At 52.3% G+C, this 20,046-nt stretch overlaps 1 protein-coding gene across 6 annotated transcripts in view; it reads left to right on the forward strand.

Annotated features, from left to right (window-relative positions):
* The first annotated feature begins 801 nt into the window (after window positions 1-801).
* UGT8 (UDP glycosyltransferase 8) overlaps window positions 802-20,046 on the forward strand; it is a 56,530-nt gene continuing 37,285 nt past the window's right edge. Inside the window, exons 1-2 of one of the 6 annotated variants that reach the window (XM_033134911.1) lie at window positions 7,569-7,578; window positions 8,953-9,044. The gene's annotated coding sequence lies outside the window, so the exon portion shown is untranslated. Of the gene's footprint in view, window positions 965-1,191; window positions 1,406-3,951; window positions 4,063-7,568; window positions 7,579-8,952; window positions 9,045-20,046 lie in introns of those variants that run through there. The other 5 variants (XM_033134909.1, XM_033134907.1, XM_033134908.1 and 2 more) reach the window with 5 other exon arrangements.

Here is a 20,046-nt window from a genome sequence, read left to right on the forward strand (position 1 = left end):
CAGGTTTTCTGCACGTAACTCTGAGAAGGTGCATCAGTACGCTTTGGAAATTATTTTAAAAGACTTAACTTATGGGGTACGACGTTAGGGAGCAAAGTTTCATTGATGACATGTTTCTAATCATGAAGATAAACATGGCTTTACAAGGACACAGAATAAGCTGATGATGTCTACCATCACGTAATCAAATTTGTTAAAAGTGTAAGTTATTTTTATTAAGCAAAAGAATGTGACAGTTTAAGATATTTTTGTAAAATAAGAGTTAAGGTTTTGCTTAATTTCTAAAGATTTTTTACAAAGAATTTACATACCCATTATCAAAACAGTAGCTTGCAATTGCTTGAACAATAGCTTGCAGCCTGAGAACCGGATAACAGCTTTTAAAGTAAGTTCTCTCACGTTGGATTATTATTGATATGTTTAATGTTTATTATTTTTAGGTTTTTCTAATGCAATTAAATGAGATAAATATGGGGACAGTACCCTCCTTAGGTACAAAGGCTGGGGATATTCCGTTTTTTGTTTTTTTTAAATAACACTTCAAATTCCTAATCTGCAGAGGGCACATTCTTATCTAAAGCGTCCCCCTCCATGGGCCCTGCACTTAAAATGGCCACATAGTAAAATGAGAACAAAAGGTGTACATTAGCGTTTTCCCTCTGACCATCACATGTGAACACGTACAGTAAAACATACTTTCTTTACTCATCTAAGGGCACAAAGTCCCAACCTATTCCTGAACCGGCCGGAGCCGGGAAGCAGGGCGGGCCTGGAGGTGTTGACCGCAGGGTCAGACGCGTGACGTGGGCGCAGTGGGGCCTGTCCGCTGGCGGAGCGGAGCGCATGCCGTGCCGTCCGACGCGCGCTTCTACGGAGGTCGCGGCGCACGGTGCAGCCCCGTCCCAGCGCCGCGTGCGGAGTGCCATGCCCGGCGGCTCGGAGGGAGGGTCTGCCTCGCACTCAGGTGAGTCGGGACAGCGCGAGGGCGCCTTCGCACGGGCCGCGGGGAGGGCTGGGACCCAGCCCGCTCCCCAGTTACTTTCCCGGGACCCCCAACTCGCCTGCCGCCCGCCCTCCGCCGCCCCGCACCCCTCCCCCACCCGGCCCAAGATCAGCTTTCCCGCAGGGACCGGCAGGGACGGGGCGGGGCCACGTGCGCTCCGGGCCGGGCTCCCAGGCCGGCGCGTCGTGCCCGCTGATCCCGGCGGCGCGGAGCAGAGGCGCTCGGGCTCGCGGGGCGCGCGGCCGGGCACGGTGAGGCCGCGCCGTCGACCGCGAGCCCGGATTCGTCCGGCGCCGACACGACACGCTGACCGTGCGGCCTCCTCACCCCAACCGGCCGCAGGCGGCGACACCTGCTCCGCGGATCGGAGCGCGGGTGAGCGAGGGCGAGGGCGAGGGCGAGGTGAGCCGGCCCGGGAGGGCTCGCGGGGCAGTTGGGGGGGCTGCGGTGGCCTGTCCGGGGGGGGGTCCCTGTGTGCGCACCCCTTCCCCCTTGTGCCGCAGGGGGCCCGCGAGTGTGCGGCGCGGGGAGTGTGCGGCGCGGGGAGCGTGCGGCGCGGGGAGCGGGACCCCGCCCGCAACCTGCGGGGACGGGCACCGCGGACCCGGCCGGATACCCTGGGCGTGCGCGGAGACCTTGGCGTGTGCGGGCCGGGCACGCGGGCAGTGGCGTGAGGGGCGTTGTGAACCTAGTGCGGGGGGCGTGCCGCCGCGGGGGCCCGCACCTCATGGCCCCCAGCGATGTGGCGAGGATGGGACAGTGCGGGGACAGTCAGGCAGAAGGCGTTCCCCAGTGGTGACCCGAGAGTCACCTCCCTCGTGCTCGGTGTGACAGCCTTGCGCATCAGGGTGCCACCCAAACGAGGGGAAAACGCGCCGACCGACAGCAGTGCCGGTCCAGGTTCTGACGCCCAGGTGCGCCGGCCCCCGGCGTCCCGTGTGTGCCCTTTCTGTTCATCATTTCATGTCTGGAAGTCTCCACGAGGGACCAGCGGGTTCCCTGCCCCTGGGAGGAAACCTAGAGAGTGCTTCTTCCTCAGTACCTCCAGAGTGGGACACTTTTTCCCGGGGGATTTCAGTTAACTGGAGAGTAAGGCACGTGAACCCGGCCCAGGACCGTGTTAAGTCAAGGAAACCATAAGTCAGCCGTTCTCTGCCTGCGGGCAAACTGCGGGCTCGCTCTCCTCCCTGGGAAACTGTCTCCTGCAGTCTGCAGTTTGGCTTTCAGGCTGTGTCTCTGTGCAGCACCTGTTCCAGATAATTCCAGGGGGAAATACTCTGGTATTGTTCGAGTTGCCTGCCACCCAGAAGGTGGTTGACATGTACTGTTGTGTGACTTCGTCTTGTAGTGAAACTCGGGTCTCTGACAGTCAGGAAAAGCTGGCTTGTGTGTTAGTAGCTCAGGCACGCCTGAGTGGAAACCGGACTTCTGACTTTTTCTGGGTTTAAATCTCAAATTTCCAGAGCTTCATGCTTGTTGTATTAATGCACATATCAGAATAAGTAAACTAATGAGAGGAAAGATATTTTATAACAAGCTTTTTTGGTAAAAACCTATTGTTTTGTGTTTGACAGTTCACACTGAATTTCAATTACTTAAAACATTTCTTGGTACCTAGTCAATAGCCCTCAGCTTCATTACCACTTAAACGTTGCTGATAAAGGAAGAAAGAACTGCTCTCTCAATCCCGAAACTCCTTTTCAAAGTTTTTATGTGCTCATTAATCAAATAGTACGGATTTGACATTGTTTAATTCACATGAGATTTCCAAAGTACACCAGGAGAGTATGGGCTTTTGATTGGTTTTCAATATGCAAAATATCTGTTTTATTTGACACCATCTGGGTTGTCACTTATTCACATAAGCGTGTTTTCCAAGTAGCTGACTCCTCACACCGGTAATTACTGAAACTTAAAACAAATTAGCTGTTAAAACAGATAAGGCATTTCTAAATCTCACACTCCTACTTGCAACCTGGATATAAGTGAGTTTTTTGTTGGGTCGTCCTTACGAACACGAATTCATAGATAATTGAATCGTGCTATTCGCTGAGGTATATAGAGCTGCTTTGTCTGTAGTAAATGGTCCGAGCCTGCTGAGTGAAACACTAGAATGGAGACAGAAGTACTATTCTCCTTTTTATGGTTTTTCTGGGTCCTCTTTCTGCGATCAGCTATCGCTTTCTGCTGCTGTCAGGCTGCGAGCGGCTCTGCTGCTGTATTATCTGTTGACTTTTTTTCTATGAAATGCTGTGCGCTATTGCCTGCAGAAAGAGCTGGGACTGTGTGAGAGATGCTGCTGTTCTCATGCTTTATTTCTGGGCTGGATAGTGAGCCGAAGGGCCGAGGTTCCAGAAGAGTGGCCTCTGTATAAGTGGCTTTAAGCAGGTTTTTCGTTTGTTTGGTTTTGTTTTTAATAGAAAATTTTGTGTGTGAGCTCTCTAGAAGGATGTTTTATTTTCAGGCAGTTCAGTCTTCTGGAAAATCTTTGCTCTTCTGAGAAATTGAAGCAACCCTGAAAAGTGTTCCTTCCCCTGGCAGGCCGGGACTCTGGGAATATGTGCACTGTGGTGTTTTACAGCCTCTCTGCCCCTGGCAGCCATCGGCCGTTCGTAATGCTGGTGGCATTTCCCACTCTGGAAGCTAGGAGTCAGTGTGATTTGATAGTCCTGCTGACCTCACCGGAGGTGAGCTCAGTCCTGTCAGTACTGCTTTGCATTCTGCCTACGGAGGAGCTGCAAGACCACAGCACTTTGAATAAAGTCGTTTAATTGAGTCTTGGCCACTGGCAGCCTTATCTTCCTAATCTGAAGCATTTGACAAACATTCATTCTTTCCTTCACCGAATACTGATTGAAAGCACACTGTGTGTCGGGTGCTGGGCGGCTGTGCTGTGCTGGGGGTATGCAGACGCAGACCCAGAAGGGCTCTGGGGAGATGAGCTGAGCGCTGACGCAGACCCGCAGGCTTCCTGGAGAGGGTGACACGGAAAACGGTCCTGTACCAGCTCTTTGCCATCCCAGGGCCCGCGCCCCGTCTTCTGTTCAGGTCGTTTTAAGGTGCGATGCAGTGGGCGGACGCCCCTCCCACTGCATCGCAGTGGACTGGCGGCCTAGGTCCAGGCTGGATCTGAGGCGGGTGACACAGGCCCAGCAGTCTGGAAGGCAGGCTGGTCCAGACAGGGTGAGACCTCCCCAGGGTGCTGGCAGGGAGTGGCCACGGGGTTTGGTCACAGACTAGGACTAGGTGACCATGTGTGGTGGGTGGCATAGGAGCATGGGATAGGGACTACACGATGACACTTCAGTTCTGGACTTGGGAGTATGCAGTGTTACAGTAAGTCATTGGGAGCCGAGTGCCCGATGCATCACTGCACAGAGGTTCTGAGCAGAGAGGTCGGGCTAGACAGGTGGACAGATGGACAGGTGGACAGATTTAGCAGTTTTCAGCATATAGGTGGTTGTAAAGAAAGGCAGTCAGTAGGTCTTCCAGGGCAGGCATGAAGAGTGAGAGGGCCAGAGGCCTGAGGACCCCAGACAGTGAGCCTGGGGCGAGGAAAGGAGGAGAAGGGCCCAGCCAAGGGCAGGAGGGGAGTCGGGAGAGCAGCTGTCCAGCCCTTGAAGGAAGGGAGCTTCATAGGAAGTGACAGGTAGAGCACTCAGGTGAGCATGTCAGGCTGCGCTGGTTCTGCCTCTGATGCGTCTGTGACCTTGAACTTGGAACTTGGTTCCCTTTCCTCATGTAGGGGCTGCTGGGAGGACCACACACTGTCCGGCTCCGTGCTGGGAGGTCACTAGTCTGTGGCCAGTATGTGCCAGCTGCTTTGTGACAAGTGGCACTTGCACTTGGCATTGGGACATTAGAAGAGAAGGTCGCTTCAGCAGGGCTCGATCTCAGGCTCTGGGGACAGTGATTAAAAGATGCATTTAAGGTGAAAAGATGATCTTACCCGTAGCCTCTGGGGAAGAAGCCAGTAGAATAGGGCAGCGGGAGGTTTTGAAGGGGGCACAGGCAGCTTCGGGAACACACTCCGGGAGGAGAGGGTGGGCGACACCTGGGGGCTGGGGGGAGCTGTCCGTTCCTCAGGACAGGCCACCTTCCACCAGCCCCGAGGGCTGTTCGCACCTATATCATTTATTTATAGCATCTAGTAATCAAATCACAGACATTTTTAACATCTTGCTGAAAATATTCTTGGTGTCGTGAGTTCTCCGAGTAGTTTCTTGGATAGTTTAATGAGGACAAAGATTATTCACTTTAAAAGAATATGAAAAAAACAAAACAAGACAGATGATATTAAAACCGAACAAAATAGAATTTAATATTTGATGATTCAGGATGGAACTTCCTTATCTATGGGGCCTCAGAAATCAACACTATGGAAAGCAGTTATTAACCTGTAAAAGGGGAAGAGTGATTTGTACATTTTTTCTCTCTGCTGAGCCTACCATAGTAACATTTAAAAATACTCCTTTCTTCCTTAGGATTTTCTCTTTCTGAATGAAGTCATGCTTTGTTTTAGAGATAAACATCTAAAATTAGCTGTCCATTTTAATATGCATATGATTTTTGACTCATTAGTGGGTATTTGAGAAAATGTTTACATATAAACAGTTTGGAAGGCAGTCAACAATTGCACACTGCATGCTGCTTACTGAGTGGTTGTCAGGAACATCGGTGATGAATGGGTTATGATAATACCTGGTATTTCTTCAGTGCAAATTGGTTTGTCTGTTTCAATCATACTTAGCATTGTTTGCATAGCATTTAGAGTACTACATCGTTTTTAGGACACCCAATAATGTTTTTTGAGTAAAAAATGGGATGAGATGTCCTGTATTTTTAATGTAAACTGAAGATGTTATATATGTAGTTTTCAACCTTGGATGGTGTTCTTCACGGGCAGTTCTGTAACCTGGCTCCTGAAGTCTGGACCTCTCTGGGGGTGTTGTCTTGTGCTTTTGCCCCCTGGGCCGACTCCCTCCAGAGGGTGGGCCCTGGCCCTTCCCCCAGAGCTCTGGGCTGTGCGAGACATTTCAGGGTAACTTCCCAAGGGTCTGGGCTATATGTCCACCACCCCAATTTCAGACTGCATGCTGCCCTGCTCGTCACCCCCCACAGAGGTGACAGATGCCAAGCAGACTCCAATAGATGCCAGTGCCTTCCTTAGGTGAGTGTTGAGGAGTGCAGACCGCAACCCAAATGGGCCCTGGGGGCTTCTGTGCTGAGGGCACCCAGTACGGCTGGGCCAGCGCCTGCCTGTGGCCACAAACGTTCAGGAGTACGACATGCAGATCAGGCAGAAAGCACGCGTGGGCCGCGGGCTTCAGAGTGTTTCGCCCGTAGCTTTCTGCTGTTTAACTGCATTGCTACCTGAAGTAATCCCTGTGTTGGTTTACTTGGAGGTAAAATCAGTTTTCCTGGCCTTGACTTAGATACAGCAATGTGCCTGCAGGCATCCCGGTCACTGAATAAAGTTACATCACCGATCTGATAAACTTTTGCTTGATTTGGAAATATTATACAAAATATGTGTAAAATGAATTATTTTGCACTTTTCGGTTCCATTCAGAAGACATTTAATACTTGAAATATTTTCAAGACACGAAGTCCTAATTTTTCAGGTGTTACATTGGCTGTGACTAGCTTTAAGAACCTTGGGGCTGGTCTTTTTCCAGGTTTTAGTTTAAATTTAAAAAGTCAAAAAAAAAAAGAAACTTGAATTAAGTGTACTATAATATGTTCCTGAAAAATTGTATAAAAATTCAGTTTTTGTAAATTGAATCACATTTTAGAATCATATTTAAATTTTCAAAACACCCGAAGAGAAAAAGGGCAAAATGTTAACACTTTATAAATATAGATCGTGGTGATACAGATGCCTATTATATTAATATTTATACTTCTGTGTGTACTTGAAATATTTTATGGTTAAAAATGTGGATAATTATTGTATAGCATATCATATTTTAAATGTACCCAAAGAGTTAGCTACTTAAAGCAGTGTCAAAGGAGATCTTGCTGTGAAAAGAATCCTGTTTTGAGTAATCTGGTTTGCAAATTCACATTTTCCTAGTCTGTTGAACAGACACAGAACCAGCCACCTCCAGACTTGGGCTCGCTTGGAATGCAGCGGCACCCACCAGAACTCCCCCAGCCTCCGCCTGCACCAAGAAGGCTTCCTCTGATGCCATCCCCTCCTCTTGTCCCTCATTGAGCAGACAAGGCCTGGGCGGCAAGAACCGCGCTCGCAGTGTGGTGAGCGGCTCTGTGGCTGCCGGCTGCCTGCCCTCTGGCCTCAGCCCTGCCTGGGCGCTGCCTGGGAAGCTGGTGCTTTCCATAGGTTTGCATCGTCTCCCTGCTGAGCCCAGCTGTGCACACAGCCAGGAGGCGCACGGCTTGGAGAACTAGTCAGACGGGTTTGCCTGTCCCTTTAAAAGGAACTTGTGGATAAGGTCAAGGGTGAAACTATTTTCGGGAATACTGATGCTAATCAGGGACTCTGTTTTCCTCCTGGCACTTGTGAGAATACATGTTAATGGGTTCGAGCAGAGTGAGGGAAACCGACTGGAGAAGTAAGAAATGGGCACGGGAAGGTGAAGAGTAGGACCGGAAACCACAGCGGGGGTGGGCTTCCCGGGAGCGGGGCGCACTCCAGCAGGGCACCATAGTGTTAGCTGAAGATGCCCTTAATTGAAACAGACTCCTGTGGCCTTCACCCTCCAAACTGCAGGCCACTCTCCAGCAGGGCCGAGCCTCCCTGGGAGTGGCGGGGGGAAATGCGGTGGTTGCCTCTCGCTCTAACTTTAAATACTCGATTTCCCCAAAAGAACCGGGAAGCGTCACTCCCAGCTTCAGCAGTTTGCAGGTCTCTTGCTCAGACAGTCTGCCCTTTTGTCCTCATTCTGCCCTGAGCGTCGTCTGGTGTGCTCACGCGTCCCCACATGCCGGGGGGTTCAGAGCCCTTCTGCCCCCTCCACAGGGCACCAGGACAGTCTGGGGGTTCTCGACAGAACCAGGTTCCCACCGAGCGCCGTGCGGGGACCAGCCGCTGCCCGCCGCTGGAAGCCTGACCGTGGCCGTGTTGACAGTCGCTCTGGCCCAGCTACGCTCTCCTTCCCCTGCTGTGGGCCCGGCGGCATTCTTGTCCCCAAACCTCTGCTCTCCTGCCTTTATTCTCAGTCTCCTGACTCATGCTCGTGGGCTGAATTTTATTTATAAACGGACGACTCTGGCCGAGGCCTCAGTGCTGCCTCGAGACCCTCCAGATGGGGTTTGACCCCTCACTGGCACCGGCCTCCGGGACAACGTTGCTGTGCCCCTGACCTCTTAGATGGAGTCCGGTCCTGGGTCCACTGCGGTCCTCCTCCTAAGCACCGCTCACACGCTGGAACGTGCTATCCTCTCGCTGCTCTGTGTGAGCAGCCCTGTACTTCACAGCCACACCAGTGCCCTTCCTCACGCCCCTGTCCTTTGGTCCTTCCACTGTCCGTCCTGCCCCGCCGGTTGCCGGGCCTCCACCTGGGAAATTCAGGATGCTCAGCCTGCATTCGGGGCTGCCTGTGTCCTGCTGCTGCTGCAGCTCCGCCCGTCCCTTACGGGGCTGCGAGGACCCCCCAGTGCCGCTGGCCTGCTGTCCCTCACGTCCTCGCCCCTTGTGCTTTTGTCACACAGACTGCCGCTCCCCTGTGCCTCATTTTTCTCTGACTTTCACTTCTGTGCTCATTGCTGAAGCTTTAATGTTCATTGAACATTAAAGCTGGAGAGAGTGTCAGCTGGGTCTCAGGCTTATGTCCCCACAGCGCCCAGCGGGCATGATGCGCCCAGTCCCATGAGGCAGCAGGCAGCTAGGCTCCGGAACGTTGTGTATGTACATGGTGATTCGGTCCTTTTGTTTGTTCCAGAACGGATCATTCAAACTTGAAATATTTCCTTATTTTGTTTTAAAGGAAACGTCCCGTGTTGGAGCAGGACGTCTAACAGAGACTGCTGCGTCACTTAGCCACACAGAGAACAAGTTTAATCCGACAAAGGTCATATTGTAAGTGCTTTGAGCTCTTACTACAAAATTACAAAGACTGAGTAAACTTTCTTCTGAACTTTTCCTGGGCTTCTAACAGACGGAGTCCAGGCGATTCTGGGGAAGGCTGACGGAAGGAGATGGTGACAGAACTAAGTGTGTTCAGCCTTTCTTCTGTGTGTATACTTGACTCCTGTGCCCACTGCCAGGAGTCACTGGTTGGAGAAGAGGGTGCCTGCACGTTTGAGGCCCTGGCCTGGGGCGTCGCCCGGCCCCACCCAGACCTCCTGCGGGTGCACTGGCAGCCCCAGCCCTGGCGGGCCCCTTCCCTTCCTATGGGAGCTGACCACGTCTCCTTCTCTGTCTCTCGGCAGTGGGTGTAGGTTAAACACATTTTAAGAAATCACTTCAGAAACGAAAAGGAAGGAAACAGATTAGGTAAGACTGTTAAGAACTGACGACTGACTGTTTTTTTGCCAGTTTTAAATAATTCTTGAGGACACTGAGAGCTAGTTGTGTTATTTTCATTAGTGAGACTGAGCCTAAGCTTCGAATGGGCTCTGTGTTTTTTACGCACAATACCCAGAAACGAGGTGCTCTGCCCGCCTTGCGTCCTCCCCCTGTGGCCCCGCCTGCCTCTCCGTGTCCGCCTTCTGGAGATAAATAGGGAGGGACCTTCAGAAGACGCCTCCTGGTGACTCCAAACTGGCCACCAGGAGCATGGGATCTGGACGCTGCAGGAGCTGCTCTGCCCAGAAAGGTCGCAGGAAGGGACGTTGGGGAGCAGTATGTGGGTTTCCTGAAGGTCTGCACAGCGGCGTCTGTAACGTGTAAGAATCACGTCAGCCAGCCAGTCAACAAGCAGCCCTGACACGGTCGGACTCTGCCCGAGAGCCCAGCGCACAGCCTGAAACCTGCACAGAGGTTTGAGAGAGTCACTATCAGGCTTTTCTAAGATGGCTGTTGTGGCTCCTGAGTCCTGGGTTCAAAAGCCCATGTGTCCCCTGTGCGGGGACAGCTCTGCGGGGGCGGGGGTGGCGGCCTTCTTGTGGTCCCAGCAGGATGTCCTACCAGAGAGGACCCCTGAGCGACTTGCAGTAGCTGTGTGACACCAGGCACCGCCCCCCAGAGACAGATCCCTTGCTGCAAACCAGCGGGTTTGAGCTCAGTACCTTTAGGTTTTAAGTTGGGGCTCTGATTTGTCTTCTAAATGGAAATACACATTAAAAAACTATATCAGGTATCATTTTGTAACAAATATATGACCTAGCAATGCTGAAGTACATTTATAATGTTTGCCAGATAAGGAGATGGCAGTGCCACCCGACTCTACTCGGGACTTGCCCCACTGTGTGCGAGCCTGGTGTCCGGAGGTCGCCACACGGCACTGTGGTGTCTGCCGGCCAGAGAGCTGGGACAGGCGCAGTGTCCCTGCAGGATGGCCTTCCTCTGGGGTAACGTGACCTCCTCCATGCCTGGGTGACCATGAGACGGCAGCGGGAAGTCCGTTCACTCGGGAGCATTGGATATGGGAGTAGCCACAAGTTTGGTTCTGTTTCTTGGCTACATTTGGCCGGACAGTTTTGGTCAGAACACGTGCTGGAGACATCAGAGGACATTTATTTTGTGACTCAATAACATTAATGTAGATGATATTGGAAATTCACTTAAACTGGAGAGTAAGGAAAGGATACTACTGGTGACGACGCATCACCGTCGTCCTGGTCCCCTGTGACCGGGCACGGTTCTGAAGCCCCCGGGTCCTGCGTTGTGGTGCGTCCCCGAACGCGTCTCGCTGTGGGAGGAGGGAGGACTCAGTCTGCACTTCCTCCACAGCCAGCAGTTAGAACCCCAATAACAGAGAGTTAGGAGAAGTCCTAATGAGTCATTTTAAAACATTGGTGCAGCGTTGGCTTTTTGTGGTGGTGGTGATTTACAGAGAGCATACATCTATCGGAACTTAGAGCCTCAGCAGCGCCAGCTGTGCGATTTACGGCGCTTCTCATTTGTTTAAGGAGGAGGTTGGAGTCCAAACAAAGAGTTTCCTTCTTGTTTGCTGCTTGCCAGTCGCAGGATGTGGCTGCCTGGACACAAGTGGTACCCAGGTGGCCCGGGGGGGCAGCAAAGGTGGCCCCGCATTCTTGTCACCCACATTCTGTCTCCATCGGTCTAATTATCTGTCTATATCTGAAATGCATATATGTTCTAAAGCTAACGTTTGTAGTAAAGGTTGAAAGTGTTTAATGCCAGTTTTCTTTGTCAACAAGGAAAATGGCGAGTCTGAAAACTGCGCTGTCATCCTTACCAGTGAGGCTCCGAATGGCCCCCAACCTGCTGCATCGGTGCGACGTGGGATTGGTTAGAAATGCAGATTCGCAGGCCCATCCAGGTCCAGACAGGAGCTCGGTCAGGCCCAACCGTGTGTGTTTTAATTTTAATGAGCTCTGTAGGTGGTTCTGACGCTAGGGTTTGAGAGCCACTGACCTGCCACACTCAATGCAGACAGGTCAGTTCTCCCCTGTGATGAACAAGTATCCCTCGTCTTAGGGACCAAAGAAGACTTCAGTTTAGATTTCAAAACACTTTCCTGGTTAACACTCTCCTGGTTAGTTTCTATAACCTAAACTTACAATAGTGCATTTTATTTACTAACTGGTTGTTCAGGAGACTTCAGGTATTCTCAGCTTAGTTAAAAACACACACACGCCCAAGGTCCTCCATGTATAGAAACCAAAAACAAAAAATTGGATTGCTGTGACTGTGCCATATTATCGCCACCTGATGAGCGTGAAAAATAGCAGGACGTGGGCCTCACCTCTGGTAGTCCCGACCTCACGAGTCTCGTCCCGTGGTGGCAGGTGTTTGGGCCCCTCTGACGGTTACAGGCTCCCGGTGATTGTCACGTGTGGCCGGCACCCAGAGCTGGGGCTGCAGCCTGTGCTGGACGGTGGCACACCTGCCAGATTTCGGGCCCTACAAATCCTGTGTGAGGTCCTGTCCTTATTTGAAGCACATTGTCTTGTGTGTGGTTAAAAACGCTTGGTTTTGCGGTTGGTTATGGGTTCTGTTGGCTGGTTGTCAGGTTATAGCTCAGTTTATTCCTCCCCACCCCACCTCTGGATGTCATGCTTTCCTTCTGAATCCTCCTCACCATACCACACCCCAGAGGGAGTAACTGGGGCCCCACCCCAGGCACACTGAGGCGGAATTTGCATGTCACAGTGTCCCTATGAATTTCGTCTTCACAGGAAAGAGTGTATAACGTACAGTTTAAAATTGAGGTGACTTTCATTTTCTTAAGTTCGTTTTTGTTTAGCATCCATATTTTGAGTCTTAACTACCTTGAAGTGACTTTTACACCCAGTTTCAGTGAGTCGTAGAAATGGAAGGGATCTTCAAGACCCTAATTCAATGTCCTCACCTGGCTGGTGAAGGAGATTAGGTCAGAGGAACTAATTAACGTGGCCCAGATTGGGGGACCCACAGGTGCTGCAAGTCACACACATTTTTATTTTTCCTTTCGTTACAGGGACTTCATTCTAGGGCCACTTAAGATGGTGCTGTCTTCATAATTTAAACAGCTTGAAATGGGAGCCACCTGAACAGTGTCGGGTTACCCAAATATGACAGATATCCAAACTCCACAATTTTAAATACATTGACACTTACTTTAATTATCTCTCTGAAGTGAGACTGACCATACCTTACAAATACACACATTTCCAAATTGCTGTATAATTTATGTAATTAAGTTAAGTGACAATGGGAGCGTTGGGTGTGTAACACTAACCTGGACGGAAACGGGAAGACGCTGCCATGTCCTTGCACACCGCACGTGTCCCTGAGGCGTGCAGGGTTCTCGTAGCAGGACCTTCATGCAGCCGTTGGGACTGTTTACTGTGGGTGCCCTGTCCCCGGCAGGCGCCGGTACCCTGCTCCTCTGAGTCCCCAGGACCCCTGAGCTTCAGACCCACACTCTGGAGGGTTCGGTGCAGACCCGGCCCCTCAGCCTGGGTGGAATTGAGTCAGAAGTCCAGCTGCTTGTCACCCTGCACATTGGGGTCTCTGCAGAGACCCTGGAGGCTGCCTGGACGCACCACGAGAGTTTCAGGGGTGACCAGCTGTGTTTTATGGAGTTGGCGTTAGTCACCGTCATCGAGCATCACTTGGGCGTGTGTCATGCACATGGTACTGCATGTGGCATCTGCTGGGATCCCCATACTCCTTTTCCTGTTTCTGTCCCATCCCCCACCTGATGGCTTCCTGGGCCAGCTCTTGGTGACAAGCGTTGACATCTCACCTGGCCTCATCACCTGTACCTGGACCCCTGCACAGACACCAGTTGTGTGGGGACATGCTGGGTGCCGCTCACCTGTCCTGGGGGGGGGGCAGGGTCTGTGACCCTGGCGCCGTTAGCGTCCCTGTGCTGAGTGCAGTTTGCAGTGACACTGCTGATGGCTTACCCCTGTCAGGGTACTGTACTGTGTAAGCGCAGTTCTGCTTGTGCAGAGCTTTTAGAAGCTCCTGTCACCTTGGTGTCCCTAACGGTGGCACGTCACTGTAAGCAGTGTAATACTACTAACATTTTCCATTGGCCCTTTCAAACAATTTTGTTGTTCGAGAAAAAACCCATAATGCTGAAAAAGCAACAGTGACTGTTAGATGTTTTGAGTAACAGCGGACAGGTGGCTTTGGGTAATTTATTTTGAGATTTGTGCAGTAACTGGCTTCTTTCCTGGTGCCCAACACATTCCAGTTGTTTCTGCAGGGAGCTGGGCACGTCCTCACCAGCCTCTTGCGCTTCTTAACTGATTCGAAACCATCCACGTGCTGAGGTGGCAGACTTTGAAAACTCGAGTTACTGTCTTCGTTTTCTCACTGCCAGCAGCCAGGGAAGGGTTTTCAGCAGGCCGTGCCCCTAATTAGTTGAAGTGGCCAGACTACTGCCGGGCCCCCACTTTTTCCAGGTGGAGGGAGCACTGACTCCTAGGTGGCCTTACTCTCCTAATGTTCTGTCCCCAAGTTGGGGTTCTCAGTTCAGTGTGATTTCAAGGTTCCCCTGGCTTTCCGTAGTTTCCTTGCAAATAGACTGGTAATTCGCTGCAGACACGGAACTGGTGCTTGCACGCGAAACACGCGTAGAACCGGGCTGTGGACCGTGTCTAGCAGTCAGGCCGAGCTCCCTCAGTTTGCCCAGGCCGTACATGTTAGCCAGGGTTCCTTCTTGTGTCACCTGGTGCACGCAGTTGGACCTAGGGTGGGCTGAAGCTGCAGTGTCCTCGGCCACTTCCCCCCAGCCCTGGGTCCCTTCCACAGGTGGGAGCAGCTGTCTGTCCTTTGTGTGGACTCATGTGCAGGGATGTGTGGCGTGCGCCCTCAGGGGCCACTGTTGGCTGCTGCTGCGTGTCAGCCCGCCTGTCAGAGGCACAGGAGGTGCAGCTCACCCACTGTGCCCAGGACTCTCCCACTTTCCCACTTAAGCCCCCCGACCTGCCGTCCTGAGTTCTGGGCAAACCCGATGGTGGGCGGCGACGCTGAAAACCGCAGGGGCTGCAGGAAGGCCGCAGGGGCCTGGGCGCAGAGTGCCGGGGTGCAGGCAGGTCTCGTGCCGCGTCACGTGAATTCATCATCAGCGTGTCCGCGGCGCCGCCGGCGGGAAGGAGGGTGAGAGGCGGGGCCTCGGCGCGGACACGCGTGCGCACGCCGCCCTGCGCCATCGCCTGTCCCGTGCTGGGCACACGTGTGTGGCCAGAGGCGGGGTGACGGAGGCTGGACGCTCTGGCTGTGAACAAGCTAAGTGAAGGGTGCCGTCGCCCGAAAGGAGTACGTGCCGTGCCCACGTATGCCACCCGGCGAGTCCCAGGTCCTGCCGCGTCCCCGTGCTGGTGTGACGCTGACCCACTGTCAGGCACCACGGGGCTGTGGGTGCTGTTTCCTGCCCCGAGCGCAGGCACAGGCGTCACGTGTAAGAGAAAGGACAAGGGGTGGGCTGGTGCCGAGCGAAACCGCTGGTCCGTGATGCTCAGGGTTGTTCAGCTCCCGGGACGTGGGGTGGCGCCAGGACGCAGGGGCCCTTGGGGGACATTGAAGGGGTTTGGTGGTCAGTGGTGTCCGCTGTTAGAGAGAGGCCCGGTCACACGAGTTCTGGGAAGAGGGCGTGTGCGGGCACTTAGGCCCTGCCAGTGACTGTTGGGGCAGCTGTGGTGGCCTTGGGCAGGCTGCTGTCACCTGGGGAGTGAGTCAGGCCGGGCAAACAGTGACATTGCGAGAGCTTCAGGGCCGTGGGCCCGGAGTGAGTGTGACGTCACAGCTTCTGCAAGAAAATGTCAAACATCTGGAAAACATACGAATAGGCAAAGAAAACAAATCACTCGCGTTGACAGTGCACAGCTATACTGCCCACCGTAGGCTGTGTCCCTTGATCACTGACGCCCATGCATACGTGCATTGTGCACATAGTTTGTCTCTTGTTTTTGCAGCATGTTCTCACGGCGTGGTTTCGTTGGTCCTGCAGCGTTCTGTTGGGCGACGCTGTGGGTTCCTCAGCCCTCTGCTGTCGGGGTTGGTGTTTCCTGGGCGCCGGCCCCTGGACGAGGGCCCACCCCTGTGTGGACCTGTGGGCAGTTCTGATTTATGCTCTTTCAGAAAGCTTCCCAGAACTCCTGCACAGTCTACACTTTCGCCACCTGCTGAAGGCAGTGCCGCACCTGGGCATGGCTTGAGGGTTACCGTGAAGATGCCCGCTTGCTAGTCCCATTTGTCCCTTTGTCTGTCTCTTTGTTCAACCATTCGCTGTGCCTTGTCAGGCTCTGTCCTGGTGGAGGGACATGCTGGCGCCTCAGGCTCGGTGGTTTGAGGGGGTGGAAATGAATCTGCCCACGTAGAACCTGGGGAAACAGAGCCAGTCGTGAACCACAGTAGGGAAGCACAGACCTAAAGCATGTTGCAGGGCACAGAGGAGCCGTGAGCACCCCGCGTCCTGCCCAGGAAGCAGCTGTGTGGGCAGCGGGGACAAGGGCACGCGTGGCAGGCAACGGGGAGAGCACGTGGAGCCAGGCCCTGGGCGACACACAGGGCGGACGCAGGATGCGAGTGCAGTGAGCCCGATGCGGGGAGCCGTGGTGGGGTTTTCAGTGAGGGGACCGCAGCTTTCTAGGTAGCCAAAGCCGTCCAGACTGCAGAGCGAGGCCTGCGGTGACGCCCACGTTCCTGGTGATGGTTTGCGTGTGAGGTAGAGATCCTGGGAGGGAGAGGAGGTGCGGCACAGGACTGCAAATGTCCGGAGTCCTCTTGCTGTTGTGCAGCGTGGCTCGTGGAAGCCGCCCCGTTCCTCCTTGTTTCAGTGCCCTCCCCCCGTGCGTCCCATCTGTCTGGTCCTTCAGACCTGTCTTCCTCAGCCCTGCAAAAACTTACTGGTAGCTGGTTTCTAAAAATAATTCGTTTTCTCCATTTTGTTTTCTCTTTTCCTGTGAAATGTTGGTGCACTGATCACTCATGTCTGCTAACTTTTCTCTCATATTTTCTTTTTGTAGAGATTTCCTCCCCCCCTTTTTGTTTTGCAATCATTTAGATTTTTCAATTACTTAGTTTTGCTTTTTCAGAAGAGATTTTTGTTGACTTTTGGTTTTTTTTTGTTTCATGGATACAAAATCTTCCCAAGGACACAGATTTGAACTTGCTAAACTCCTCTTACATCCTTCCTTACCTCTTACTTGGGACTGACATGGAGGTTTGTGGGTGTGACCTGTGCAACAACCAGATGTTCTCCAGCGGCCACTGTGCTGCCCCCATGCCCACGTCGGTGGCTCTGCTCCGGTCATCAGCTCTGGTCACTCCGCAGGCGGGTCATCCCCTCGGGTGAACTGACCTGTGTTGTCACTTCCAGGGTAAATGCAGCTGCCCCACTGGGTAAAGGGGGGATGGCGAGCCCCCAGAGTGCTCTGCTCTGTCCCAGCCCAGTGCCCCTCGGCTATGGGCACCTGTGTTCAGTCCATGACTGCCGCCTTCACAGTCAAAAAGCCCTTCTCTGCACTTGTTTCCTAGAAACATATCAGAAACACCTCCTGTGGTGACCAGAGCCCTGCCCCGTTCCACTCCTCGTGCCCATCTTCCCGTGTTTCTTCCCTTCTCTGCTCTCTGCTGTAACCCTGAAGGAGCGTTGGGAACAAAGGAGGGGGACACTGGTGCTGGGTGGGCCATCCTGCCCAGAACCCGCTCCGGACATTGCACTCCCAGGAATATTTCACAATTATCGGTCAAATCTAGTAATACTCGTAATAGTGATCTTTGCTTTGTTCAGAGTTCTCTTCTGAGATCATTTAAAGCACGTCGCTGTTAATGGCTTTACATTTTTATAAAATCTGATTTATTTGGGGAAAGTCTAAGGTAAAAAATTCCATGATTTTTGTTTTGTAAATACAGAGCCAGTTTTTAACACGGAAGAAGCTGTCCCTTCCCCGGCCCAGATGCTATCCGTGTTTGTGCGAGGACGTCCTGCACGCCACCGAGTGGGATCTGTTCCTTTGAACTAGGATTCTTGGACCAGTTCCTTGGTGTTTTAATTACCTTTAAAATACGTTTTACTCTTTCCTTACTGTCCTGAGTCATTACTGCTGCTTTTTCAGAAATATGTTACCTCTTCTTCCTGCATTCGGTCACACGGATATGGGCCACATTCCAAACAAAGCGGAACTAACCTTCCAGAACAATCTGGGCGAGCGGGACTGTCCAGTGTGCCCGTGACTTGGGAAGGAGGGCCACTGGGGACACTGGCTCCCATTAGAATACTGCTGTGTTTCTGTACATTTAGTGCTGTTCACAGGCGTGTGTCGTCAGGGACAGGCTTGCTACACTTAGATTATCAACAGATATACTTCCGGTTCATTTCAGAGGTGTTTTATGTACTTCACTGTTATTGTGAGTGAGGTCTTTTCATCACATAGTGTTTCAGAATGGTTTATTATTTTCATTGTGAGAAGAGTAACACGTGTCCACCGTGAAAAGCAGTTAGATGAGTGTCCTTGTGATCACACGGCCCAGGAGGGACCACTGCTCTCTTGGGACATGGCATTTCTGTGTGTGCAGGTGAGGCGTGCGGGTAACAGCCAGCAGCCTCAGGCCAGTCGCTAGGAAATCCTGAGTGTCTTTCCAAGCCACCAGGTCTTCTCTCACGAGATGATTTTAGTGCCTGCGTTACAAGGATGGATGAGTCTGACAAATGTGAGACCTGACGGAGTCCCAAACTCTGCAGCTGGGGACAAGCAGCTGCGGCCCTAACAGTGACTTCGGGAAACTGCTTGTGGGAGTTAAGTGTCATTTTGCATGTTGTTTCTCCAGGATACCGTTTTTCGTTTCCTTCTGTTTATAGTGCAGTCCATGTATCCACATTCTTCTTTACAGTCTAGTTTATTCCATTCACGCATCTATTTTCAGGTCACTTACAATTTTTTCCTTAAATTAATAAATTTTATTTTTTAGAATAGTTTTAGGGTCACAAAATTGAGAGACAGGTACAGAAATTTCCCATACACCCCTCACCCCCCACACGCACGGCCACCCCCACTGCCAGCGTCCCCACAGATGGGACCTTCGTTACAACTGATGAACCTACGTGACACGTCGTCCAAAGTCCACAGTTGACATCAGGCTCCCCCTTGGTGCTGTGCATTCTGTGGGTTTGGACAAATGTCTGATGACGTGTCCACCATCCTGGGGTCACACAGAGTGTTTTCACTGCCCTAGGACCCTCTGTGCTCCCCCGTTCACTCCTCCGTCCCCCTAAACCATGGCCACCACGGATCGTCGCTGTCTCGTAGTTTTCCAGAACGGCACACAGTTGGGATCACACGCATGCGGCCTTTTCGGATGGGCTCCTTCACTTAGTGACAAGCACTTAAGGCTCCTCCACGTCTTTTCATGGCTGGCAGCTCACTCTTTTTAGGACAGAATAATATTCCACCGTCTGGATGGACTGCAGTTTTATCCATCACCTCCTGAAGGACATCTTGGTGGCTTCCACGTTTGGCACTTATGAACAAAGCTGCTGCCAACGTCCGTGTGCAGGTTTTGTGTGGACATAAGTTCTTCGCTCCTTTGGGTGAGTGCCAGGGAGTGTGATCGCTGGGCCGTCTGGGGAGAGCATGTCAGTTTTGTAGGAACCCCCGGTACCTTCCACAGTGGATGCACCATCTGCCCCCCACAACCCCCCAGTGACTGAGGTTCCCTCTGCCCCACGACCTCCCAGCACGTGTTGTCTCGTGCTCTGGATGTGGGAGGTTCTGACCTCTGACGAGTGTGCAATGGTGTCTCTTGGTTTAATTTGCCTTTCCCTCGTGACGTGGTGTGGGGTGTTCTTTCACGTGTTTATTTGCCATCTGTGTGTCTTCGGTGAGGTGTCAGGTCAGTTCTTTGGCTCATTTTAAAATCAGGTTGTTTTTTTGTTGAGTTTTAAGAGTTTGTTATAGATCATAGAAAACAGGCCTTGATCAAATGTGTCTTTTGTAAATATTTTCTCCCCATCTGTGGGGTGCCGTCTCATTCTTTTTTTTTTTTTTAAAGATTTTATTGGGGAAGGAGAACAGGACTTTATTGGGGAACAGTGTGTACTTCCAGGCCTTTTCTCCAAGTCAAGTTGTTGTCCTTTCAGTCTTAGTTGTGGAGGGCGCAGCTCAGCTCCAGGTCCAGTTGCCGTTACTAGTTGCAGGGGGCGCTGCCCACCATCCCTTGCGGGAGTCGAACTGGCAACCTTGTAGTTGAGAGGATGCGCTCCGACCAACTGAGCCATCTGGGAGCTCAGCGGTAGCTCAGCTCAAGGTGCCATGTTCAATCTTAGTTGCAGGGGGCGGAGCCCACCATCCCTTGGGGAACTTGAGGAGTTGAACCGGCAACCTTGTGGTTGAGAGCCCACTGGCCCATGTGGGAATCGAACCGGCAGCCTTCGGAGTTAGGAGCACGGAGCTCCAACCGCCTGAGCCACCGGGCCGGCCCCCGTCTCATTCTCTTGACCTGAACTTTCTCAGAGCAG

This window comes from Rhinolophus ferrumequinum, chromosome 18 (genome assembly GCF_004115265.2).
Source record: "Rhinolophus ferrumequinum isolate MPI-CBG mRhiFer1 chromosome 18, mRhiFer1_v1.p, whole genome shotgun sequence".
Classification (NCBI taxonomy): Eukaryota; Metazoa; Chordata; class Mammalia; order Chiroptera; family Rhinolophidae; genus Rhinolophus; species Rhinolophus ferrumequinum.